This window comes from Excalfactoria chinensis, chromosome Z (assembly GCF_039878825.1).
Source record: "Excalfactoria chinensis isolate bCotChi1 chromosome Z, bCotChi1.hap2, whole genome shotgun sequence".
In the NCBI taxonomy this organism is placed as follows: domain Eukaryota; kingdom Metazoa; phylum Chordata; class Aves; order Galliformes; family Phasianidae; genus Excalfactoria; species Excalfactoria chinensis.
The window spans coordinates 26,553,773-26,579,436 of record NC_092857.1 but is presented as its reverse complement, the minus strand read 5'-3'; the positions used below and the strand labels follow the sequence as shown (position 1 = coordinate 26,579,436).

The 25,664-nt window shown below is 54.6% G+C and overlaps 1 long non-coding RNA gene across 1 annotated transcript; it reads left to right on the top strand.

The window, feature by feature from the left end:
- Positions 1-20,250: 20,250 nt before the first annotated feature.
- On the top strand, positions 20,251-24,536 carry LOC140264285 (uncharacterized). The gene is made up of 3 exons (XR_011906017.1): positions 20,251-20,379; positions 23,068-23,181; positions 24,298-24,536. It is a non-coding gene; the product is annotated as an uncharacterized lncRNA (long non-coding RNA).
- The last annotated feature ends 1,128 nt before the right edge of the window (positions 24,537-25,664 follow it).

Below are 25,664 nucleotides of genomic sequence, written 5' to 3'. Positions count from 1 at the left end.
GAGGCGTGAGAGTATGAAAGAGTTAAAGAAAGAGCCAGGGAGCCAAGCCCTAAGCAGTAGAAAACCACGTGGGAGGTACGGAGTAACACGAAATGGCGGCTCCTGGGAGTGGAATGTGGAGTACAACAAAATGGCGCCTCCCTATGTAGGTAGGTGGGAGGGAGTTCCGGTTCTGGCCCCACCCACTTCCGGGCGGCAGCCAGTTGGAAGCGGGTCCTTGTCTATCTCCCACGGCACTTTTTCCATCCCGGCACGCATTCCACGCAGCGCTACCAGCTGGTGCCCGGGCAGAGCGGCTGGCCAGAGGTGCGGGTCTGCGGAGCAGCTGCAGCCGCAGCAGTGTCGGCCCTGCGTGCCAGAGTTGTCAGCGTTTGACCGGTCAATTGGTCAGAAGCGCTGTGCTGTGCACCACGCTTAGTCAAAGGGCTTGAAGGAGTAAATTCAGGGAGCGGGAAAGAGGCAGGCGGAGAGTTTTGGCGGGTAGTTCCTTGCTCCCTTGGAGACCCCATGGCGGGCGCTTTCCCCTCTCGGCAGGGAAGCGGAGAGATCAAGTGACCTGCACGTGGAGACTGTGTTTACGGGCTCCAGCGCGTGCTCACGTTTTTTCAGCATTCGGAGTGAAGTGCCCAGGTGTTTCAGCAGGGACACGTGAGTTTCTAACCTTGCCTTCCGTGTCTCAAAGCCGCAGTTGAAAGTGCAGGGTTCACCCCTGCCGCGCCTTCTGCAGCCACAGACATGCGGAGCCAGCAATCTAAGAAGGTGGCTGAAGGGCCCCGAAGGGTATAGTTAGGGGATGTCTTATCCCTTCCGTACGTGTGCTTTTAGGAGGGTACACGCACGTGTCTCATTTCCGCACCTTGTCAAATGTGTCCTTGTTGCGGTTTCAGCAGGCAGAGAGCTAAAGAGCAGGCAGCTGCTCGCTCAGCCTGCCCCTGTGGGTTACGGGAGAGAACTGGCGTGGCGAGATAAAGGCGATCTGGGAGGTAAAGCAAAATCCGCACGCACAAGCAGCGCAAAGCAAGGAATTCTTTTGCTGCTTTCCCTGGGCAGGCAGGTAGGCACTCGGCTGCTTTGGGGAAGCAGGGCTCAGCACGCGTAACAGCTTGCTGGGAAGGTGCTGCCGTCACTCCCGACGTGAACAGCCCCTTCTTCTTTAAGGCCCTCTTTTCTTGCTGGGCATGAGGTGCAACGGTATGGAGTGTGATCTTTCTCTGGCCGTACTAAAGTCATCAGCCAGGAGAATCACCGTTGCTCTGAACTGGTGCTTACTGTCGGTGCGCTCAGTCCCTTCAGAAATGGTGAGGTGCGGTTGTTTTCCTTTGCCAGTGCGGATGCTGTGTAATTGTGGAATTGCCAGTAAGCACGCTGTGGAAGCAGGAATGAGAGAGCAGAGTTTCATTCTGCGCGTACTAGAAGAAAGGCGGAGCGCTTTCCCCAAAGCAGGAATTGCGCAGGCTGTGTCCAGGTGTAAGTCACGCTGCCGGTCTGTGAAGAGAGCGGGAACAAAGGGCTGTGCTCAACCCCAGGAGCGTTTTGCAGGGAGCCCTTTGCAGGCCCTGAAGTCTGCTGCACAGCTGGAGGTCTTTGTGAAGAGATGACTCGGGGTGGGCGGAGAGGCAGAGGGGTGCAGCAGAAGAGCCTGCTTATGCCTTCTGTCGGCTGTTTATTCTAGCAGAGGAGCGCCTAGCTGAGTAGCGGGGCCCAAGATTCTGGAAGGTGCTTATGCATGACAAGGTGCTGAATATCAAAGAGGCCCTTGTTCTTGCAGCGCTCTGCCGTCATGGGCGGCGTGCCGAGAGCTCCCGAATGTGGTGGGTGCTTTTTCCATGGCTGTATGAAACGCTACAGTGGAGATGAGTGGAGCCCTCTGGCGGGGACTGCCCTCGGTCATCTGTGTCTTAGCACGCGGCAAGAGGCGGCGCACTTAAAGGGCGAGGGATTTCCCATCAGATGCTTATGTGTGAGGGACGAGTGGGTGGCAACTGCCAAATGAGACGCGGAGCGGGCAGAACTGTTAGCTGGGACCAAAGTGCCCGTAGTACCGCTGGTCTCCAGAAACCCCCGTGTCAGAGACGAGGCAGCCCGCAGCGCCAGCCCTGGGACGCTTTTGCCCGGTGCGATTGCGTAGGAGAGGATGTGTTTTTTCCTGTGAGCGCTTCCCGCAGCAAGGGAATTGGGCACGCAGTCAGAGGGAGGCGTGAGAGTATGAAAGAGTTAAAGAAAGAGCCAGGGAGCCAAGCCCTAAGCAGTAGAAAACCACGTGGGAGGTACGGAGTAACACGAAATGGCGGCTCCTGGGAGTGGAATGTGGAGTACAACAAAATGGCGCCTCCCTATGTAGGTAGGTGGGAGGGAGTTCCGGTTCTGGCCCCACCCACTTCCGGGCGGCAGCCAGTTGGAAGCGGGTCCTTGTCTATCTCCCACGGCACTTTTTCCATCCCGGCACGCATTCCACGCAGCGCTACCAGCTGGTGCCCGGGCAGAGCGGCTGGCCAGAGGTGCGGGTCTGCGGAGCAGCTGCAGCCGCAGCAGTGTCGGCCCTGCGTGCCAGAGTTGTCAGCGTTTGACCGGTCAATTGGTCAGAAGCGCTGTGCTGTGCACCACGCTTAGTCAAAGGGCTTGAAGGAGTAAATTCAGGGAGCGGGAAAGAGGCAGGCGGAGAGTTTTGGCGGGTAGTTCCTTGCTCCCTTGGAGACCCCATGGCGGGCGCTTTCCCCTCTCGGCAGGGAAGCGGAGAGATCAAGTGACCTGCACGTGGAGACTGTGTTTACGGGCTCCAGCGCGTGCTCACGTTTTTTCAGCATTCGGAGTGAAGTGCCCAGGTGTTTCAGCAGGGACACGTGAGTTTCTAACCTTGCCTTCCGTGTCTCAAAGCCGCAGTTGAAAGTGCAGGGTTCACCCCTGCCGCGCCTTCTGCAGCCACAGACATGCGGAGCCAGCAATCTAAGAAGGTGGCTGAAGGGCCCCGAAGGGTATAGTTAGGGGATGTCTTATCCCTTCCGTACGTGTGCTTTTAGGAGGGTACACGCACGTGTCTCATTTCCGCACCTTGTCAAATGTGTCCTTGTTGCGGTTTCAGCAGGCAGAGAGCTAAAGAGCAGGCAGCTGCTCGCTCAGCCTGCCCCTGTGGGTTACGGGAGAGAACTGGCGTGGCGAGATAAAGGCGATCTGGGAGGTAAAGCAAAATCCGCACGCACAAGCAGCGCAAAGCAAGGAATTCTTTTGCTGCTTTCCCTGGGCAGGCAGGTAGGCACTCGGCTGCTTTGGGGAAGCAGGGCTCAGCACGCGTAACAGCTTGCTGGGAAGGTGCTGCCGTCACTCCCGACGTGAACAGCCCCTTCTTCTTTAAGGCCCTCTTTTCTTGCTGGGCATGAGGTGCAACGGTATGGAGTGTGATCTTTCTCTGGCCGTACTAAAGTCATCAGCCAGGAGAATCACCGTTGCTCTGAACTGGTGCTTACTGTCGGTGCGCTCAGTCCCTTCAGAAATGGTGAGGTGCGGTTGTTTTCCTTTGCCAGTGCGGATGCTGTGTAATTGTGGAATTGCCAGTAAGCACGCTGTGGAAGCAGGAATGAGAGAGCAGAGTTTCATTCTGCGCGTACTAGAAGAAAGGCGGAGCGCTTTCCCCAAAGCAGGAATTGCGCAGGCTGTGTCCAGGTGTAAGTCACGCTGCCGGTCTGTGAAGAGAGCGGGAACAAAGGGCTGTGCTCAACCCCAGGAGCGTTTTGCAGGGAGCCCTTTGCAGGCCCTGAAGTCTGCTGCACAGCTGGAGGTCTTTGTGAAGAGATGACTCGGGGTGGGCGGAGAGGCAGAGGGGTGCAGCAGAAGAGCCTGCTTATGCCTTCTGTCGGCTGTTTATTCTAGCAGAGGAGCGCCTAGCTGAGTAGCGGGGCCCAAGATTCTGGAAGGTGCTTATGCATGACAAGGTGCTGAATATCAAAGAGGCCCTTGTTCTTGCAGCGCTCTGCCGTCATGGGCGGCGTGCCGAGAGCTCCCGAATGTGGTGGGTGCTTTTTCCATGGCTGTATGAAACGCTACAGTGGAGATGAGTGGAGCCCTCTGGCGGGGACTGCCCTCGGTCATCTGTGTCTTAGCACGCGGCAAGAGGCGGCGCACTTAAAGGGCGAGGGATTTCCCATCAGATGCTTATGTGTGAGGGACGAGTGGGTGGCAACTGCCAAATGAGACGCGGAGCGGGCAGAACTGTTAGCTGGGACCAAAGTGCCCGTAGTACCGCTGGTCTCCAGAAACCCCCGTGTCAGAGATGAGGCAGCCCGCAGCGCCAGCCCTGGGACGCTTTTGCCCGGTGCGATTGCGTAGGAGAGGATGTGTTTTTTCCTGTGAGCGCTTCCCGCAGCAAGGGAATTGGGCACGCAGTCAGAGGGAGGCGTGAGAGTATGAAAGAGTTAAAGAAAGAGCCAGGGAGCCAAGCCCTAAGCAGTAGAAAACCACGTGGGAGGTACGGAGTAACACGAAATGGCGGCTCCTGGGAGTGGAATGTGGAGTACAACAAAATGGCGCCTCCCTATGTAGGTAGGTGGGAGGGAGTTCCGGTTCTGGCCCCACCCACTTCCGGGCGGCAGCCAGTTGGAAGCGGGTCCTTGTCTATCTCCCACGGCACTTTTTCCATCCCGGCACGCATTCCACGCAGCGCTACCAGCTGGTGCCCGGGCAGAGCGGCTGGCCAGAGGTGCGGGTCTGCGGAGCAGCTGCAGCCGCAGCAGTGTCGGCCCTGCGTGCCAGAGTTGTCAGCGTTTGACCGGTCAATTGGTCAGAAGCGCTGTGCTGTGCACCACGCTTAGTCAAAGGGCTTGAAGGAGTAAATTCAGGGAGCGGGAAAGAGGCAGGCGGAGAGTTTTGGCGGGTAGTTCCTTGCTCCCTTGGAGACCCCATGGCGGGCGCTTTCCCCTCTCGGCAGGGAAGCGGAGAGATCAAGTGACCTGCACGTGGAGACTGTGTTTACGGGCTCCGGCGCGTGCTCACGTTTTTTCAGCATTCGGAGTGAAGTTCCCAGGTGTTTCAGCAGGGACACGTGAGTTTCTAACCTTGCCTTCCGTGTCTCAAAGCCGCAGCTGGAAGTGCAGGGTTCACCCCTGCCGCGCCTTCTGCAGCCACAGACATGCGGAGCCAGCAATCTAAGAAGGTGGCTGAAGGGCCCCGAAGGGTATAGTTAGGGGATGTCTTATCCCTTCCGTACGTGTGCTTTTAGGAGGGTACACGCACGTGTCTCATTTCCGCACCTTGTCAAATGTGTCCTTGTTGCGGTTTCAGCAGGCAGAGAGCTAAAGAGCAGGCAGCTGCTCGCTCAGCCTGCCCCTGTGGGTTACGGGAGAGAACTGGCGTGGCGAGATAAAGGCGATCTGGGAGGTAAAGCAAAATCTGCACGCACAAGCAGCGCAAAGCAAGGAATTCTTTTGCTGCTTTCCCTGGGCAGGCAGGTAGGCACTCGGCTGCTTTGGGGAAGCAGGGCTCAGCACGCGTAACAGCTTGCTGGGAAGGTGCTGCCGTCACTCCCGACGTGAACAGCCCCTTCTTCTTTAAGGCCCTCTTTTCTTGCTGGGCATGAGGTGCAACGGTATGGAGTGTGATCTTTCTCTGGCCGTACTAAAGTCATCAGCCAGGAGAATCACCGTTGCTCTGAACTGGTGCTTACTGTCGGTGCGCTCAGTCCCTTCAGAAATGGTGAGGTGCGGTTGTTTTCCTTTGCCAGTGCGGATGCTGTGTAATTGTGGAATTGCCAGTAAGCACACTGTGGAAGCAGGAATGAGAGAGCAGAGTTTCATTCTGCGCGTACTAGAAGAAAGGCGGAGCGCTTTCCCCAAAGCAGGAATTGCGCAGGCTGTGTCCAGGTGTAAGTCACGCTGCCGGTCTGTGAAGAGAGTGGGAACAGAGGGCTGTGCTCAACCCCAGGAGCGTTTTGCAGGGAGCCCTTTGCAGGCCCTGACGTCTGCTGCACAGCTGGAGGTCTTTGTGAAGAGATGACTCGGGGTGGGCGGAGAGGCAGAGGGGTGCAGCAGAAGAGCCTGCTTATGCCTTCTGTCGGCTGTTTATTCTAGCAGAGGAGCGCCTAGCTGAGTAGCGGGGCCCAAGATTCTGGAAGGTGCTTATGCATGACAAGGTGCTGAATATCAATGAGGCCCTTGTTCTTGCAGCGCTCTGCCGTCATGGGCGGCGTGCCGAGAGCTCCCGAATGTGGTGGGTGATTTTTCCATGGCTGTATGAAACGCTACAGTGGAGATGAGTGGAGCCCTCTGGCGGGGACTGCCCTCGGTCATCTGTGTCTTAGCACGCGGCAAGAGGCGGCGCACTTAAAGGGCGAGGGATTTCCCATCAGATGCTTATGTGTGAGGGACGAGTGGGTGGCAACTGCCAAATGAGACGCGGAGCGGGCAGAACTGTTAGCTGGGACCAAAGTGCCCATAGTACCGCTGGTCTCCAGAAGCCCCTGTGTCAGAGACGAGGCAGCCCGCAGCGCCAGCCCTGGGACGCTTTTGCCCGGTGCGATTGCGTAGGAGAGGATGTGTTTTTTCCTGTGAGCGCTTCCCGCAGCAAGGGAATTGGGCACGCAGTCAGAGGGAGGCGTGAGAGTATGAAAGAGTTTAAGAAAGAGCCAGGGAGCCAAGCCCTAAGCAGTAGAAAACCACGTGGGAGGTACGGAGTAACACGAAATGGCGGCTCCTGGGAGTGGAATGTGGAGTACAACAAAATGGCGCCTCCCTATGTAGGTAGGTGGGAGGGAGTTCCGGTTCTGGCCCCACCCACTTCCGGGCGGCAGCCAGTTGGAAGCGGGTCCTTGTCTATCTCCCACGGCACTTTTTCCATCCCGGCACGCATTCCACGCAGCGCTACCAGCTGGTGCCCGGGCAGAGCGGCTGGCCAGAGGTGCGGGTCTGCGGAGCAGCTGCAGCCGCAGCAGTGTCGGCCCTGCGTGCCAGAGTTGTCAGCGTTTGACCGGTCAATTGGTCAGAAGCGCTGTGCTGTGCACCACGCTTAGTCAAAGGGCTTGAAGGAGTAAATTCAGGGAGCGGGAAAGAGGCAGGCGGAGAGTTTTGGCGGGTAGTTCCTTGCTCCCTTGGAGACCCCATGGCGGGCGCTTTCCCCTCTCGGCAGGGAAGCGGAGAGATCAAGTGACCTGCACGTGGAGACTGTGTTTACGGGCTCCGGCGCATGCTCAAGTTTTTTCGGCATTCGGAGTGAAGTTCCCAGGTGTTTCAGCAGGGACACGTGAGTTTCTAACCTTGCCTTCCGTGTCTCAAAGCCGCAGCTGAAAGTGCAGGGTTCACCCCTGCCGCGCCTTCTGCAGCCACAGACATGCGGAGCCAGCAATCTAAGAAGGTGGCTGAAGGGCCCCGAAGGGTATAGTTAGGGGATGTCTTATCCCTTCCGTACGTGTGCTTTTAGGAGGGTACACGCACGTGTCTCATTTCCGCACCTTGTCAAATGTGTCCTTGTTGCGGTTTCAGCAGGCAGAGAGCTAAAGAGCAGGCAGCTGCTCGCTCAGCCTGCCCCTGTGGGTTACGGGAGAGAACTGGCGTGGCGAGATAAAGGCGATCTGGGAGGTAAAGCAAAATCTGCACGCACAAGCAGCGCAAAGCAAGGAATTCTTTTGCTGCTTTCCCTGGGCAGGCAGGTAGGCACTCGGCTGCTTTGGGGAAGCAGGGCTCAGCACGCGTAACAGCTTGCTGGGAAGGTGCTGCTGTCACTCCCGACGTGAACAGCCCCTTCTTCTTTAAGGCCCACTTTTCTTGCTGGGCATGAGGTGCAACGGTATGGAGTGTGATCTTTCTCTGGCCGTACTAAAGTCATCAGCCAGGAGAATCACCGTTGCTCTGAACTGGTGCTTACTGTCGGTGCGCTCAGTCCCTTCAGAAATGGTGAGGTGCGGTTGTTTTCCTTTGCCAGTGCGGATGCTGTGTAATTGTGGAATTGCCAGTAAGCACACTGTGGAAGCAGGAATGAGAGAGCAGAGTTTCATTCTGCGCGTACTAGAAGAAAGGCGGAGCGCTTTCCCCAAAGCAGGAATTGCGCAGGCTGTGTCCAGGTGTAAGTCACGCTGCCGGTCTGTGAAGAGAGCGGGAACAAAGGGCTGTGCTCAACCCCAGGAGCGTTTTGCAGGGAGCCCTTTGCAGGCCCTGAAGTCTGCTGCACAGCTGGAGGTCTTTGTGAAGAGATGACTCGGGGTGGGCGGAGAGGCAGAGGGGTGCAGCAGAAGAGCCTGCTTATGCCTTCTGTCGGCTGTTTATTCTAGCAGAGGAGCGCCTAGCTGAGTAGCGGGGCCCAAGATTCTGGAAGGTGCTTATGCATGACAAGGTGCTGAATATCAATGAGGCCCTTGTTCTTGCAGCGCTCTGCCGTCATGGGCGGCGTGCCGAGAGCTCCCGAATGTGGTGGGTGATTTTTCCATGGCTGTATGAAACGCTACAGTGGAGATGAGTGGAGCCCTCTGGCGGGGACTGCCCTCGGTCATCTGTGTCTTAGCACGCGGCAAGAGGCGGCGCACTTAAAGGGCGAGGGATTTCCCATCAGATGCTTATGTGTGAGGGACGAGTGGGTGGCAACTGCCAAATGAGACGCGGAGCGGGCAGAACTGTTAGCTGGGACCAAAGTGCCCATAGTACCGCTGGTCTCCAGAAGCCCCTGTGTCAGAGACGAGGCAGCCCGCAGCGCCAGCCCTGGGACGCTTTTGCCCGGTGCGATTGCGTAGGAGAGGATGTGTTTTTTCCTGTGAGCGCTTCCCGCAGCAAGGGAATTGGGCACGCAGTCAGAGGGAGGCGTGAGAGTATGAAAGAGTTTAAGAAAGAGCCAGGGAGCCAAGCCCTAAGCAGTAGAAAACCACGTGGGAGGTACGGAGTAACACGAAATGGCGGCTCCTGGGAGTGGAATGTGGAGTACAACAAAATGGCGCCTCCCTATGTAGGTAGGTGGGAGGGAGTTCCGGTTCTGGCCCCACCCACTTCCGGGCGGCAGCCAGTTGGAAGCGGGTCCTTGTCTATCTCCCACGGCACTTTTTCCATCCCGGCACGCATTCCACGCAGCGCTACCAGCTGGTGCCCGGGCAGAGCGGCTGGCCAGAGGTGCGGGTCTGCGGAGCAGCTGCAGCCGCAGCAGTGTCGGCCCTGCGTGCCAGAGTTGTCAGCGTTTGACCGGTCAATTGGTCAGAAGCGCTGTGCTGTGCACCACGCTTAGTCAAAGGGCTTGAAGGAGTAAATTCAGGGAGCGGGAAAGAGGCAGGCGGAGAGTTTTGGCGGGTAGTTCCTTGCTCCCTTGGAGACCCCATGGCGGGCGCTTTCCCCTCTCGGCAGGGAAGCGGAGAGATCAAGTGACCTGCACGTGGAGACTGTGTTTACGGGCTCCGGCGCATGCTCAAGTTTTTTCGGCATTCGGAGTGAAGTTCCCAGGTGTTTCAGCAGGGACACGTGAGTTTCTAACCTTGCCTTCCGTGTCTCAAAGCCGCAGCTGAAAGTGCAGGGTTCACCCCTGCCGCGCCTTCTGCAGCCACAGACATGCGGAGCCAGCAATCTAAGAAGGTGGCTGAAGGGCCCCGAAGGGTATAGTTAGGGGATGTCTTATCCCTTCCGTACGTGTGCTTTTAGGAGGGTACACGCACGTGTCTCATTTCCGCACCTTGTCAAATGTGTCCTTGTTGCGGTTTCAGCAGGCAGAGAGCTAAAGAGCAGGCAGCTGCTCGCTCAGCCTGCCCCTGTGGGTTACGGGAGAGAACTGGCGTGGCGAGATAAAGGCGATCTGGGAGGTAAAGCAAAATCTGCACGCACAAGCAGCGCAAAGCAAGGAATTCTTTTGCTGCTTTCCCTGGGCAGGCAGGTAGGCACTCGGCTGCTTTGGGGAAGCAGGGCTCAGCACGCGTAACAGCTTGCTGGGAAGGTGCTGCTGTCACTCCCGACGTGAACAGCCCCTTCTTCTTTAAGGCCCACTTTTCTTGCTGGGCATGAGGTGCAACGGTATGGAGTGTGATCTTTCTCTGGCCGTACTAAAGTCATCAGCCAGGAGAATCACCGTTGCTCTGAACTGGTGCTTACTGTCGGTGCGCTCAGTCCCTTCAGAAATGGTGAGGTGCGGTTGTTTTCCTTTGCCAGTGCGGATGCTGTGTAATTGTGGAATTGCCAGTAAGCACACTGTGGAAGCAGGAATGAGAGAGCAGAGTTTCATTCTGCGCGTACTAGAAGAAAGGCGGAGCGCTTTCCCCAAAGCAGGAATTGCGCAGGCTGTGTCCAGGTGTAAGTCACGCTGCCGGTCTGTGAAGAGAGCGGGAACAAAGGGCTGTGCTCAACCCCAGGAGCGTTTTGCAGGGAGCCCTTTGCAGGCCCTGAAGTCTGCTGCACAGCTGGAGGTCTTTGTGAAGAGATGACTCGGGGTGGGCGGAGAGGCAGAGGGGTGCAGCAGAAGAGCCTGCTTATGCCTTCTGTCGGCTGTTTATTCTAGCAGAGGAGCGCCTAGCTGAGTAGCGGGGCCCAAGATTCTGGAAGGTGCTTATGCATGACAAGGTGCTGAATATCAAAGAGGCCCTTGTTCTTGCAGCGCTCTGCCGTCATGGGCGGCGTGCCGAGAGCTCCCGAATGTGGTGGGTGCTTTTTCCATGGCTGTATAAAATGCTACGGTGGAGATGAGTGGAGCCCTCTGGCGGGGACTGCCCTCGGTCATCTGTGTCTTAGCACGCGGCAAGAGGCAGCGCACTTAAAGGGCGAGGGATTTCCCATCAGATGCTTATGTGTGAGGGATGAGTGGGTGGCAACTGCCAAATGAGACGCGGAGCGGGCAGAACTGTTAGCTGGGACCAAAGTGCCCATAGTACCGCTGGTCTCCAGAAGCCCCTGTGTCAGAGACGAGGCAGCCCGCAGCGCCAGCCCTGGGACGCTTTTGCCCGGTGCGATTGCGTAGGAGAGGATGTGTTTTTTCCTGTGAGCGCTTCCCGCAGCAAGGGAATTGGGCACGCAGTCAGAGGGAGGCGTGAGAGTATGAAAGAGTTAAAGAAAGAGCCAGGGAGCCAAGCCCTAAGCAGTAGAAAACCACGTGGGAGGTACGGAGTAACACGAAATGGCGGCTCCTGGGAGTGGAATGTGGAGTACAACAAAATGGCGCCTCCCTATGTAGGTAGGTGGGAGGGAGTTCCGGTTCTGGCCCCACCCACTTCCGGGCGGCAGCCAGTTGGAAGCGGGTCCTTGTCTATCTCCCACGGCACTTTTTCCATCCCGGCACGCATTCCACGCAGCGCTACCAGCTGGTGCCCGGGCAGAGCGGCTGGCCAGAGGTGCGGGTCTGCGGAGCAGCTGCAGCCGCAGCAGTGTCGGCCCTGCGTGCCAGAGTTGTCAGCGTTTGACCGGTCAATTGGTCAGAAGCGCTGTGCTGTGCACCACGCTTAGTCAAAGGGCTTGAAGGAGTAAATTCAGGGAGCGGGAAAGAGGCAGGCGGAGAGTTTTGGCGGGTAGTTCCTTGCTCCCTTGGAGACCCCACGGCGGGCGCTTTCCCCTCTCGGCAGGGAAGCGGAGAGATCAAGTGACCTGCACGTGGAGACTGTGTTTACGGGCTCCGGCGCGTGCTCACGTTTTTTCAGCATTCGGAGTGAAGTGCCCAGGTGTTTCAGCAGGGACACGTGAGTTTCTAACCTTGCCTTCCGTGTCTCAAAGCCGCAGCTGAAAGTGCAGGGTTCACCCCTGCCGCGCCTTCTGCAGCCACAGACATGCGGAGCCAGCAATCTAAGAAGGTGGCTGAAGGGCCCCGAAGGGTATAGTTAGGGGATGTCTTATCCCTTCCGTACGTGTGCTTTTAGGAGGGTACACGCACGTGTCTCATTTCCGCACCTTGTCAAATGTGTCCTTGTTGCGGTTTCAGCAGGCAGAGAGCTAAAGAGCAGGCAGCTGCTCGCTCAGCCTGCCCCTGTGGGTTACGGGAGAGAACTGGCGTGGCGAGATAAAGGCGATCTGGGAGGTAAAGCAAAATCTGCACGCACAAGCAGCGCAAAGCAAGGAATTCTTTTGCTGCTTTCCCTGGGCAGGCAGGTAGGCACTCGGCTGCTTTGGGGAAGCAGGGCTCAGCACGCGTAACAGCTTGCTGGGAAGGTGCTGCCGTCACTCCCGACGTGAACAGCCCCTTCTTCTTTAAGGCCCTCTTTTCTTGCTGGGCATGAGGTGCAACGGTATGGAGTGTGATCTTTCTCTGGCCGTACTAAAGTCATCAGCCAGGAGAATCACCGTTGCTCTGAACTGGTGCTTACTGTCGGTGCGCTCAGTCCCTTCAGAAATGGTGAGGTGCGGTTGTTTTCCTTTGCCAGTGCGGATGCTGTGTAATTGTGGAATTGCCAGTAAGCACGCTGTGGAAGCAGGAATGAGAGAGCAGAGTTTCATTCTGCGCGTACTAGAAGAAAGGCGGAGCGCTTTCCCCAAAGCAGGAATTGCGCAGGCTGTGTCCAGGTGTAAGTCACGCTGCCGGTCTGTGAAGAGAGCGGGAACAAAGGGCTGTGCTCAACCCCAGGAGCGTTTTGCAGGGAGCCCTTTGCAGGCCCTGACGTCTGCTGCACAGCTGGCGGTCTTTGTGAAGAGATGACTCGGGGTGGGCGGAGAGGCAGAGGGGTGCAGCAGAAGAGCCTGCTTATGCCTTCTGTCGGCTGTTTATTCTAGCAGAGGAGCGCCTAGCTGAGTAGCGGGGCCCAAGATTCTGGAAGGTGCTTATGCATGACAAGGTGCTGAATATCAATGAGGCCCTTGTTCTTGCAGCGCTCTGCCGTCATGGGCGGCATGCCGAGAGCTCCCGAATGTGGTGGGTGATTTTTCCATGGCTGTATGAAACGCTACAGTGGAGATGAGTGGAGCCCTCTGGCGGGGACTGCCCTCGGTCATCTGTGTCTTAGCACGCGGCAAGAGGCGGCGCACTTAAAGGGCGAGGGATTTCCCATCAGATGCTTATGTGTGAGGGACGAGTGGGTGGCAACTGCCAAATGAGACGCGGAGCGGGCAGAACTGTTAGCTGGGACCAAAGTGCCCATAGTACCGCTGGTCTCCAGAAGCCCCTGTGTCAGAGACGAGGCAGCCCGCAGCGCCAGCCCTGGGACGCTTTTGCCCGGTGCGATTGCGTAGGAGAGGATGTGTTTTTTCCTGTGAGCGCTTCCCGCAGCAAGGGAATTGGGCACGCAGTCAGAGGGAGGCGTGAGAGTATGAAAGAGTTAAAGAAAGAGCCAGGGAGCCAAGCCCTAAGCAGTAGAAAACCACGTGGGAGGTACGGAGTAACACGAAATGGCGGCTCCTGGGAGTGGAATGTGGAGTACAACAAAATGGCGTCTCCCTATGTAGGTAGGTGGGAGGGAGTTCCGGTTCTGGCCCCACCCACTTCCGGGCGGCAGCCAGTTGGAAGCGGGTCCTTGTCTATCTCCCACGGCACTTTTTCCATCCCGGCACGCATTCCACGCAGCGCTACCAGCTGATGCCCGGGCAGAGCGGCTGGCCAGAGGTGCGGGTCTGCGGAGCAGCTGCAGCCGCAGCAGTGTCGGCCCTGCGTGCCAGAGTTGTCAGCGTTTGACCGGTCAGTTGGTCAGAAGCGCTGTGCTGTGCACCACGCTTAGTCAAAGGGCTTGAAGGAGTAAATTCAGGGAGCGGGAAAGAGGCAGGCGGAGAGTTTTGGCGGGTAGTTCCTTGCTCCCTTGGAGACCCCATGGCGGGCGCTTTCCCCTCTCGGCAGGGAAGCGGAGAGATCAAGTGACCTGCACGTGGAGACTGTGTTTACGGGCTCCAGCGCATGCTCAAGTTTTTTCGGCATTCGGAGTGAAGTTCCCAGGTGTTTCAGCAGGAACACGTGAGTTTCTAACCTTGCCTTCCGTGTCTCAAAGCCGCAGCTGAAAGTGCAGGGTTCACCCCTGCCGCGCCTTCTGCAGCCACAGACATGCGGAGCCAGCAATCTAAGAAGGTGGCTGAAGGGCCCCGAAGGGTATAGTTAGGGGATGTCTTATCCCTTCCGTACGTGTGCTTTTAGGAGGGTACACGCACGTGTCTCATTTCCGCACCTTGTCAAATGTGTCCTTGTTGCGGTTTCAGCAGGCAGAGAGCTAAAGAGCAGGGCAGCTGCTCGCTCAGCCTGCCCCTGTGGGTTACGGGAGAGAACTGGCGTGGCGAGATAAAGGCGATCTGGGAGGTAAAGCAAAATCTGCACGCACAAGCAGCGCAAAGCAAGGAATTCTTTTGCTGCTTTCCCTGGGCAGGCAGGTAGGCACTCGGCTGCTTTGGGGAAGCAGGGCTCAGCACGCGTAACAGCTTGCTGGGAAGGTGCTGCCGTCACTCCCGACGTGAACAGCCCCTTCTTCTTTAAGGCCCACTTTTCTTGCTGGGCATGAGGTGCAACGGTATGGAGTGTGATCTTTCTCTGGCCGTACTAAAGTCATCAGCCAGGAGAATCACCGTTGCTCTGAACTGGTGCTTACTGTCGGTGCGCTCAGTCCCTTCAGAAATGGTGAGGTGCGGTTGTTTTCCTTTGCCAGTGCGGATGCTGTGTAATTGTGGAATTGCCAGTAAGCACACTGTGGAAGCAGGAATGAGAGAGCAGAGTTTCATTCTGCGCGTACTAGAAGAAAGGCGGAGCGCTTTCCCCAAAGCAGGAATTGCGCAGGCTGTGTCCAGGTGTAAGTCACGCTGCCGGTCTGTGAAGAGAGCGGGAACAAAGGGCTGTGCTCAACCCCAGGAGCGTTTTGCAGGGAGCCCTTTGCAGGCCCTGAAGTCTGCTGCACAGCTGGAGGTCTTTGTGAAGAGATGACTCGGGGTGGGCGGAGAGGCAGAGGGGTGCAGCAGAAGAGCCTGCTTATGCCTTCTGTCGGCTGTTTATTCTAGCAGAGGAGCGCCTAGCTGAGTAGCGGGGCCCAAGAGCCTGGAAGGTGCTTATGCATGACAAGGTGCTGAATATCAAAGAGGCCCTTGTTCTTGCAGCGCTCTGCCGTCATGGGCGGCGTGCCGAGAGCTCCCGAATGTGGTGGGTGCTTTTTCCATGGCTGTATAAAATGCTACGGTGGAGATGAGTGGAGCCCTCTGGCAGGGACTGCCCTCGGTCATCTGTGTCTTAGCACGCGGCAAGAGGCGGCGCACTTAAAGGGCGAGGGATTTCCCATCAGATGCTTATGTGTGAGGGACGAGTGGGTGGCAACTGCCAAATGAGACGCGGAGCGGGCAGAACTGTTAGCTGGGACCAAAGTGCCCGTAGTACCGCTGGTCTCCAGAAACCCCCGTGTCAGAGATGAGGCAGCCCGCAGCGCCAGCCCTGGGACGCTTTTGCCCGGTGCGATTGCGTAGGAGAGGATGTGTTTTTTCCTGTGAGCGCTTCCCGCAGCAAGGGAATTGGGCACGCAGTCAGAGGGAGGCGTGAGAGTATGAAAGAGTTAAAGAAAGAGCCAGGGAGCCAAGCCCTAAGCAGTAGAAAACCACGTGGGAGGTACGGAGTAACACGAAATGGCGGCTCCTGGGAGTGGAATGTGGAGTACAACAAAATGGCGCCTCCCTATGTAGGTAGGTGGGAGGGAGTTCCGGTTCTGGCCCCACCCACTTCCGGGCAGCAGCCAGTTGGAAGCGGGCCCTTGTCTATCTCCCACGGCACTTTTTCCATCCCGGCACGCATTCCACGCAGCGCTACCAGCTGGTGCCCGGGCAGAGCGGCTGGCCAGAGGTGCGGGTCTGCGGAGCAGCTGCAGCCGCAGCAGTGTCGGCCCTGCGTGCCAGAGTTGTCAGCGTTTGACCGGTCAATTGGTCAGAAGCGCTGTGCTGCGCACCACGCTTAGTCAAAGGGCTTGAAGGAGTAAATTCAGGGAGCGGGAAAGAGGCAGGCGGAGAGTTTTGGCGGGTAGTTCCTTGCTCCCTTGGAGACCCCACGGCGGGCGCTTTCCCCTCTCGGCAGGGAAGCGGAGAGATCAAGTGACCTGCACGTGGAGACTGTGTTTACGGGCTCCGGCGCGTGCTCACGTTTTTTCAGCATTCGGAGTGAAGTGCCCAGGTGTTTCAGCAGGGACACGTGAGTTTCTAACCTTGCCTTCCGTGTCTCAAAGCCGCAGCTGAAAGTGCAGGGTTCACCCCTGCCGCGCCTTCTGCAGCCACAGACATGCGGAGCCAGCAATCTAAGAAGGTGGCTGAAGGGCCCCGAAGGGTATAGTTAGGGGATGTCTTATCCCTTCCGTACGTGTGCTTTTAGGAGGGTACACGCACGTGTCTCAATTCCGTACCTTGTCAAATGTGTCCTTGTTGCGGTTTCAGCAGGCAGAGAGCTAAAGAGCAGGGCAGCTGCTTGCTCAGCCTGCCCCTGTGGGTTACGGGAGAGAACTGGCGTGGCGAGATAAAGGCGATCTGGGAGGTAAAGCAAAATCTGCACGCACAAGCAGCGCAAAGCAAGGAATTCTTTTGCTGCTTTCCCTGGGCAGGCAGGTAGGCACTCGGCTGCTTTGGGGAAGCAGGGCTCAGCACGCGTAACAGCTTGCTGGGAAGGTGCTGCCGTCACTCCCGACGTGAACAGCCCCTTCTTCTTTAAGGCCCTCTTTTCTTGCTGGGCATGAGGTGCAACGGTATGGAGTGTGATCTTTCTCTGGCCGTACTAAAGTCATCAGCCAGGAGAATCACCGTTGCTCTGAACTGGTGCTTACTGTCGGTGCGCTCAGTCCCTTCAGAAATGGTGAGGTGCGGTTGTTTTCCTTTGCCAGTGCGGATGCTGTGTAATTGTGGAATTGCCAGTAAGCACGCTGTGGAAGCAGGAATGAGAGAGCAGAGTTTCATTCTGCGCGTACTAGAAGAAAGGCGGAGCGCTTTCCCCAAAGCAGGAATTGCGCAGGCTGTGTCCAGGTGTAAGTCACGCTGCCGGTCTGTGAAGAGAGCGGGAACAAAGGGCTGTGCTCAACCCCAGGAGCGTTTTGCGGGGAGCCCTTTGCAGGCCCTGAAGTCTGCTGCACAGCTGGAGGTCTTTGTGAAGAGATGACTCGGGGTGGGCGGAGAGGCAGAGGGGTGCAGCAGAAGAGCCTGCTTATGCCTTCTGTCGGCTGTTTATTCTAGCAGAGGAGCGCCTAGCTGAGTAGCGGGGCCCAAGAGCCTGGAAGGTGCTTATGCATGACTAGGTGCTGAATATCAATGAGGCCCTTGTTTTTGCAGCACTCTGCCATCATGGGCGGCGTGCCGAGATCTCCCGAATGTGGTGGGTGCTTTTTCCATGGCTGTATAAAATGCTACGGTGGAGATGAGTGGAGCCCTCTGGCGGGGACTGCCCTTGGTCATCTGTGTCTTAGCACGCGGCAAGAGGCAGCGCACTTAAAGGGCGAGGGATTTCCCATCAGATGCTTATGTGTGAGGGACGAGTGGGTGGCAACTGCCAAATGAGACGCGGAGCGGGCAGAACTGTTAGCTGGGACCAAAGTGCCCGTAGTACCACTGGTCTCCAGAAACCCCCGTGTCAGAGATGAGGCAGCCCGCAGCGCCAGCCCTGGGACGCTTTTGCCCGGTGCGATTGCGTAGGAGAGGATGTGTTTTTTCCTGTGAGCGCTTCCCGCAGCAAGGGAATTGGGCACGCAGTCAGAGGGAGGCGTGAGAGTATGAAAGAGTTAAAGAAAGAGCCAGGGAGCCAAGCCCTAAGCAGTAGAAAACCACGTGGGAGGTACGGAGTAACACGAAATGGCGGCTCCTGGGAGTGGAATGTGGAGTACAACAAAATGGCGCCTCCCTATGTAGGTAGGTGGGAGGGAGTTCCGGTTCTGGCCCCACCCACTTCCGGGCAGCAGCCAGTTGGAAGCGGGCCCTTGTCTATCTCCCACGGCACTTTTTCCATCCCGGCACGCATTCCACGCAGCGCTACCAGCTGGTGCCCGGGCAGAGCGGCTGGCCAGAGGTGCGGGTCTGCGGAGCAGCTGCAGCCGCAGCAGTGTCGGCCCTGCGTGCCAGAGTTGTCAGCGTTTGACCGGTCAATTGGTCAGAAGCGCTGTGCTGCGCACCACGCTTAGTCAAAGGGCTTGAAGGAGTAAATTCAGGGAGCGGGAAAGAGGCAGGCGGAGAGTTTTGGCGGGTAGTTCCTTGCTCCCTTGGAGACCCCACGGCGGGCGCTTTCCCCTCTCGGCAGGGAAGCGGAGAGATCAAGTGACCTGCACGTGGAGACTGTGTTTACGGGCTCCGGCGCGTGCTCACGTTTTTTCAGCATTCGGAGTGAAGTGCCCAGGTGTTTCAGCAGGGACACGTGAGTTTCTAACCTTGCCTTCCGTGTCTCAAAGCCGCAGCTGAAAGTGCAGGGTTCACCCCTGCCGCGCCTTCTGCAGCCACAGACATGCGGAGCCAGCAATCTAAGAAGGTGGCTGAAGGGCCCCGAAGGGTATAGTTAGGGGATGTCTTATCCCTTCCGTACGTGTGCTTTTAGGAGGGTACACGCACGTGTCTCAATTCCGTACCTTGTCAAATGTGTCCTTGTTGCGGTTTCAGCAGGCAGAGAGCTAAAGAGCAGGGCAGCTGCTTGCTCAGCCTGCCCCTGTGGGTTACGGGAGAGAACTGGCGTGGCGAGATAAAGGCGATCTGGGAGGTAAAGCAAAATCTGCACGCACAAGCAGCGCAAAGCAAGGAATTCTTTTGCTGCTTTCCCTGGGCAGGCAGGTAGGCACTCGGCTGCTTTGGGGAAGCAGGGCTCAGCACGCGTAACAGCTTGCTGGGAAGGTGCTGCCGTCACTCCCGACGTGAACAGCCCCTTCTTCTTTAAGGCCCTCTTTTCTTGCTGGGCATGAGGTGCAACGGTATGGAGTGTGATCTTTCTCTGGCCGTACTAAAGTCATCAGCCAGGAGAATCACCGTTGCTCTGAACTGGTGCTTACTGTCGGTGCGCTCAGTCCCTTCAGAAATGGTGAGGTGCGGTTGTTTTCCTTTGCCAGTGCGGATGCTGTGTAATTGTGGAATTGCCAGTAAGCACGCTGTGGAAGCAGGAATGAGAGAGCAGAGTTTCATTCTGCGCGTACTAGAAGAAAGGCGGAGCGCTTTCCCCAAAGCAGGAATTGCGCAGGCTGTGTCCAGGTGTAAGTCACGCTGCCGGTCTGTGAAGAGAGCGGGAACAAAGGGCTGTGCTCAACCCCAGGAGCGTTTTGCGGGGAGCCCTTTGCAGGCCCTGAAGTCTGCTGCACAGCTGGAGGTCTTTGTGAAGAGATGACTCGGGGTGGGCGGAGAGGCAGAGGGGTGCAGCAGAAGAGCCTGCTTATGCCTTCTGTCGGCTGTTTATTCTAGCAGAGGAGCGCCTAGCTGAGTAGCGGGGCCCAAGAGCCTGGAAGGTGCTTATGCATGACTAGGTGCTGAATATCAATGAGGCCCTTGTTTTTGCAGCACTCTGCCATCATGGGCGGCGTGCCGAGATCTCCCGAATGTGGTGGGTGCTTTTTCCATGGCTGTATAAAATGCTACGGTGGAGATGAGTGGAGCCCTCTGGCGGGGACTGCCCTTGGTCATCTGTGTCTTAGCACGCGGCAAGAGGCAGCGCACTTAAAGGGCGAGGGATTTCCCATCAGATGCTTATGTGTGAGGGACGAGTGGGTGGCAACTGCCAAATGAGACGCGGAGCGGGCAGAACTGTTAGCTGGGACCAAAGTGCCCGTAGTACCACTGGTCTCCAGAAACCCCCGTGTCAGAGATGAGGCAGCCCGCAGCGCCAGCCCTGGGACGCTTTTGCCCGGTGCGATTGCGTAGGAGAGGATGTGTTTTTTCCTGTGAGCGCTTCCCGCAGCAAGGGAATTGGGCACGCAGTCAGAGGGAGGCGTGAGAGTATGAAAGAGTTAAAGAAAGAGCCAGGGAGCCAAGCCCTAAGCAGTAGAAAACCACGTGGGAGGTACGGAGTAACACGAAATGGCGGCTCCTGGGAGTGGAATGTGGAGTACAACAAAATGGCGCCTCCCTATGTAGGTAGGTGGGAGGGAGTTCCGGTTCTGGCCCCACCCACTTCCGGGCGGCAGCCAGTTGGAAGCGGGTCCTTGTCTATCTCCCACGGCACTTTTTCCATCCCGGCACGAATTCCACGCAGCGCTACCAGCTGGTGCCCGGGCAGAGCGGCTGGCCAGAGGTGCGGGTCTGCGGAGCAGCTGCAGCCGCAGCAGTGTCGGCCCTGCGTGCCAGAGTTGTCAGCGTTTGACTGGTCAATTGGTCAGAAGCGCTGTGCTGCGCACCACGCTTAGTCAAAGGGCTTGAAGGAGTAAATTCAGGGAGCGGGAAAGAGGCAGGCGGAGAGTTTTGGCGGGTAGTTCCTTGCTCCCTTGGAGACCCCATGGCGGGCGCTTTCCCCTCTCGGCAGGGAAGCGGAGAGATCAAGTGACCTGCACGTGGAGACTGTGTTTACGGGCTCCGGCGCGTGCTCACGTTTTTTCAGCATTCGGAGTGAAGTGCCCAGGTGTTTCAGCAGGGACACGTGAGTTTCTAACCTTGCCTTCCGTGTCTCAAAGCCGCAGCTGGAAGTGCAGGGTTCACCCCTGCCGCGCCTTCTGCAGCCACAGACATGCGGAGCCAGCAATCTAAGAAGGTGGCTGAAGGGCCCCGAAGGGTATAGTTAGGGGATGTCTTATCCCTTCCGTACGTGTGCTTTTAGGAGGGTACACGCATGTGTCTCAATTCCGTACCTTGTCAAATGTGTCCTTGTTGCGGTTTCAGCAGGCAGAGAGCTAAAGAGCAGGGCAGCTGCTTGCTCAGCCTGCCCCTGTGGGTTACGGGAGAGAACTGGCATGGCGAGATAAAGGCGATCTGGGAGGTAAAGCAAAATCCGCACGCACAAGCAGCGCAAAGCAAGGAATTCTTTTGCTGCTTTCCCTGGGCAGGCAGGTAGGCACTCGGCTGCTTTGGGGAAGCAGGGCTCAGCACGCGTAACAGCTTGCTGGGAAGGTGCTGCCGTCACTCCCGACGTGAACAGCCCCTTCTTCTTTAAGGCCCTCTTTTCTTGCTGGGCATGAGGTGCAACGGTATGGAGTGTGATCTTTCTCTGGCCGTACTAAAGTCATCAGCCAGGAGAATCACCGTTGCTCTGAACTGGTGCTTACTGTCGGTGCGCTCAGTCCCTTCAGAAATGGTGAGGTGCGGTTGTTTTCCTTTGCCAGTGCGGATGCTGTGTAATTGTGGAATTGCCAGTAAGCACGCTGTGGAAGCAGGAATGAGAGAGCAGAGTTTCATTCTGCGCGTACTAGAAGAAAGGCGGAGCGCTTTCCCCAAAGCAGGAATTGCGCAGGCTGTGTCCAGGTGTAAGTCACGCTGCCGGTCTGTGAAGAGAGCGGGAACAAAGGGCTGTGCTCAACCCCAGGAGCGTTTTGCAGGGAGCCCTTTGCAGGCCCTGAAGTCTGCTGCACAGCTGGAGGTCTTTGTGAAGAGATGACTCGGGGTGGGCGGAGAGGCAGAGGGGTGCAGCAGAAGAGCCTGCTTATGCCTTCTGTCGGCTTTTTATTCTAGCAGAGGAGCGCCTAGCTGAGTAGCGGGGCCCAAGAGCCTGGAAGGTGCTTATGCATGACAAGGTGCTGAATATCAAAGAGGCCCTTGTTCTTGCAGCGCTCTGCCGTCATGGGCGGCGTGCCGAGAGCTCCCGAATGTGGTGGGTGCATTTTCCATGGCTGTATGAAACGCTACAGTGGAGATGAGTGGAGCCCTCTGGCGGGGACTGCCCTCGGTCATCTGTGTCTTAGCACGCGGCAAGAGGCGGCGCACTTAAAGGGCGAGGGATTTCCCATCAGATGCTTATGTGTGAGGGACGAGTGGGTGGCAACTGCCAAATGAGACGCGGAGCGGGCAGAACTGTTAGCTGGGACCAAAGTGCCCGTAGTACCGCTGGTCTCCAGAAACCCCCGTGTCAGAGACGAGGCAGCCCGCCGCGCCAGCCCCGGGACGCTTTTGCCCGGTGCGATTGCGTAGGAGAGGATGTGTTTTTTCCTGTGAGCGCTTCCCGCAGCAAGGGAATTGGGCACGCAGTCAGAGGGAGGCGTGAGAGTATGAAAGAGTTAAAGAAAGAGCCAGGGAGCCAAGCCCTAAGCAGTAGAAAACCACGTGGGAGGTACGGAGTAACACGAAATGGCGGCTCCTGGGAGTGGAATGTGGAGTACAACAAAATGGCGCCTCCCTATGTAGGTAGGTGGGAGGGAGTTCCGGTTCTGGCCCCACCCACTTCCGGGCGGCAGCCAGTTGGAAGCGGGTCCTTGTCTATCTCCCACGGCACTTTTTCCATCCCGGCACGCATTCCACGCAGCGCTACCAGCTGGTGCCCGGGCAGAGCGGCTGGCCAGAGGTGCGGGTCTGCGGAGCAGCTGCAGCCGCAGCAGTGTCGGCCCTGCGTGCCAGAGTTGTCAGCGTTTGACCGGTCAGTTGGTCAGAAGCGCTGTGCTGTGCACCACGCTTAGTCAAAGGGCTTGAAGGAGTAAATTCAGGGAGCGGGAAAGAGGCAGGCGGAGAGTTTTGGCGGGTAGTTCCTTGCTCTCTTGGAGACCCCACGGCGGGCGCTTTCCCCTCTCGGCAGGGAAGCGGAGAGATCAAGTGAAACGGAGTGTAGTCTGTTTATTTTTTTTTTTAATGATCTGCTTAGAATCTTATTACTTTTGCTTACTACTTCATCTTGTATTCAAACCCAGAAGTAATTTCTTCACTCTTTCAATTTGTTTTTACCCATCGCCTTTCTGTTTAGTGTTATAATGTACTGAGTTCATTTCAGGTTGCTTAGTTTTTTATTTTTTATTTTTTATTATTATTATTTTAATTTTTTTTTTATAAGTTATTTTTATTATTTTTTTAGTTAGTTTTTTTTTAGCATTTTCTCACCTGGAGTCTTCTTTTATATGAAAGCTTTGAAGTCTCATTTTCTTTGAATTTTAGTTAGTCTGTTGCAAGTCTTAGATACCCACTGCTGTATGATATAACTTCCAAATGGCAATTTCTAATATTACTAGAAATTGAACTGATGTGATCGTGTATAATTTTAAATGAGCATATCAGAATGTCAGCCATTTCCATGTCTCTTGAAATTCAAGAGTTGTATCATCATTCTGGATCTCATGTAAAATCTTTGTTTGTTGTCATTAGTAGAATGTAAATTCCCTTCCACTTTTGTTTCGGCAACTTTTCTTCCCAGGAGGATACACCTGACCTGCTTGTTTAACTGGGGATGTGAGTGTAATCAAAGGCTGAATAGCTTTCAGTTGAATGTACCATTGGAGACATGCAAGAATTATCTGCAAAATGCCAGGTAATCATGAAAATCTGATATTCCTTAAGGTGCATTTTTTTCCTTTCTTGTTATATTTACAGTGTAATGTTTCCTATTCAAAATTTTAAATGAGCAATTTCCTTCTCCACCCTTAAGAGATTATTCTAACTCTTAATAAAGCTAGAGGTAAAACCTCTACCCACTTCTTTTTCTGTATCTCCACTAGACTGCAGCCTGTATGGAATACATAAATTGTATATAATTTTTTAAAATCTTGACATCTCTTTGCTTTTTCTGGAATGAAATGAGGTTCTTTATCTGAACATCTTCTATCTCCTGGTATCCCCAAATCTTAGTATAGTTTCTTTTAACAAAATCTTAATTACTTCTCTTGCCATATTTCTTTGATATGGGAAAGTTTCAGGCCAACCTGAAAAAGTATCAACAATTGCATATATATATATATTAATTATTGTTAGTTAATTTAGAAAAATTCAATTTACCAGTATTCCCAGGCATGAAACTTCTTTTCATCTCCCCAGGAGGTGGTCTTCCTTGAATTTTAAGATTTTTTTTTTTTTTTTTTTTTTAAATACTAATTCCACTTCACTGTATAAACAGTCTTAGCAATCAGCACCATTTGTTTTTTTTACAGTATTTATTTACTATCTCATTTGAAGTTTCAGTTCATATATGCATACACTTATTAATTCACTCAATTAATTCCTTCATTATTTATGGAGTTTCAACACATTGTTCACTTGAAGTTACCCACCATCCTTTGGCAATCTTTATGTGGTACAATTTTTTGTCCATGTTGCTTTCTTTTTCTGTACATTTAGGGATGTGAATTTTTAAAGTTCTTTCTGAGACAGAAAGTTGCTGAAATTGTTTATAGAGAACTTCTTTTGCAGCCTGTCTGCTTTTCTGTTCCCTCTAATTATATCAGTTCGTCTAAATCAATGTGCTGTGCAGTATATCACTGCTTTTTCTTCATGCCTCAAGTAATTTCTTAGTCTCTGTACAATATTTTATAGGAGTCCTTGTGAAGATCACAGTTCTCTTTCTTTCTAAATTGCACTGAGTATATATTAGTCAAAATGTGTATTTTGAGTTAGTAAAGGCACTAGACAGTTTTCCTTCTTGTAATTCCAGGGCTCAAGTTAAAGCAATTCAGCCTTCAGAGTGGAAGTGTTCTTGTGTTCACTGGTAACTGTTTTGCCTTCATTTCCTTTTCTATAGCTAGCATTCTCTTCTTCCTCCACAGTGAAGCTGTTTCCATCAGTAAATAGCTCCTGGTCAGAAAGACTGTACTACATCTGTCTGTAAACAGTCATGTTCCAGTTCTTCCAAAGTTACTTATCCACATGTGGCAACATCCAACTCTTTCTAGAAATCCCTTGAATTCTCTCTTTGACTTTTTTTCTTTTTTTTTTGGGAGGGGGGAGCAGGGGGGAAGAGAGATAAGAGAAGGGGGGGGGAAGAATGTGGATGTCACAAGTCGTCTTTGTTCTTATAGATCCCAGTTTTCTTTGTACCTGGTATATTTCAAATGCAAGATAAATCACTTTTTTTTTTTTTTTTGTGGTTTCTTCTGTGCAGTCCCTGTCTTGCTATCCCAGAAATGTTCAATAAATGGTATTCTTCAAACATATCTGCCTCCAGCAAGACATGGAAATGGCCTCAAGTTGCGCCAGGGCAAGTTTAGGTTGGATATTAGAAAGAACTTCTTTACAGAAAGGGTGGTTAGGTACTGGAATGGGCTCCCCAAGGAGGTGGTTGAATCGCCATCCCTGGATGTGTTTAAGAGCCGCTTGGATGTGGTACTCAGGGATATGATTTAGCAGAGGTTTGTTGTTGTGGTATTGTTTTGTGGTTGTTTTTTAAGAGATAGGCTACTGGTTAGGCTGCGGTTGGACTTGATGATCTTCAAGGTCTTTTCCAACCTGAGTAATTCTATGAAAGACATCGTGTACGTATTGTACCCAAACTTTGTTCTGATCTAAGCTTTCATGTTCTCCCAATAAACCTATTCTCATTAGAGGTAATGCATATTCTGGCATATAAAAAAAGTCATGTGTCAGTATTTTATTTCCAATTTCACACTTTATCAGTTAAAAAAAAAGTCTAATCTCATGTTTTCCTGTAGTACCAATTACTGACATAGGGAATTTGCTCTTTGGTCCTTTTCAGCTTCTTAGTACAGAATATGTTGCCCTTCCGTTGACTAAGATTTTATCTGTCTCATTCTGCAACTCATCTGAAACCAGGGGCTCTTTAGTGTAATCTAGTTTCTAAGTTTGAAATCAACACAAATTTTCTCTATCAATCATTAGTGTCTTCAGATGGGGTTATCCCATTAACTACTTGTCACTTTTGGCACTGACTTTTTCCATAGTCACCTTTCCCTGCAATTAACACACTGATCTCTCTTCAAAGGGATCCTACTCCCAAAATTTCCTCCTACCCTCATCATTTTCTGCACTATTGTGGTTTAACCTGGCAAGTAGCTATGCACCTCA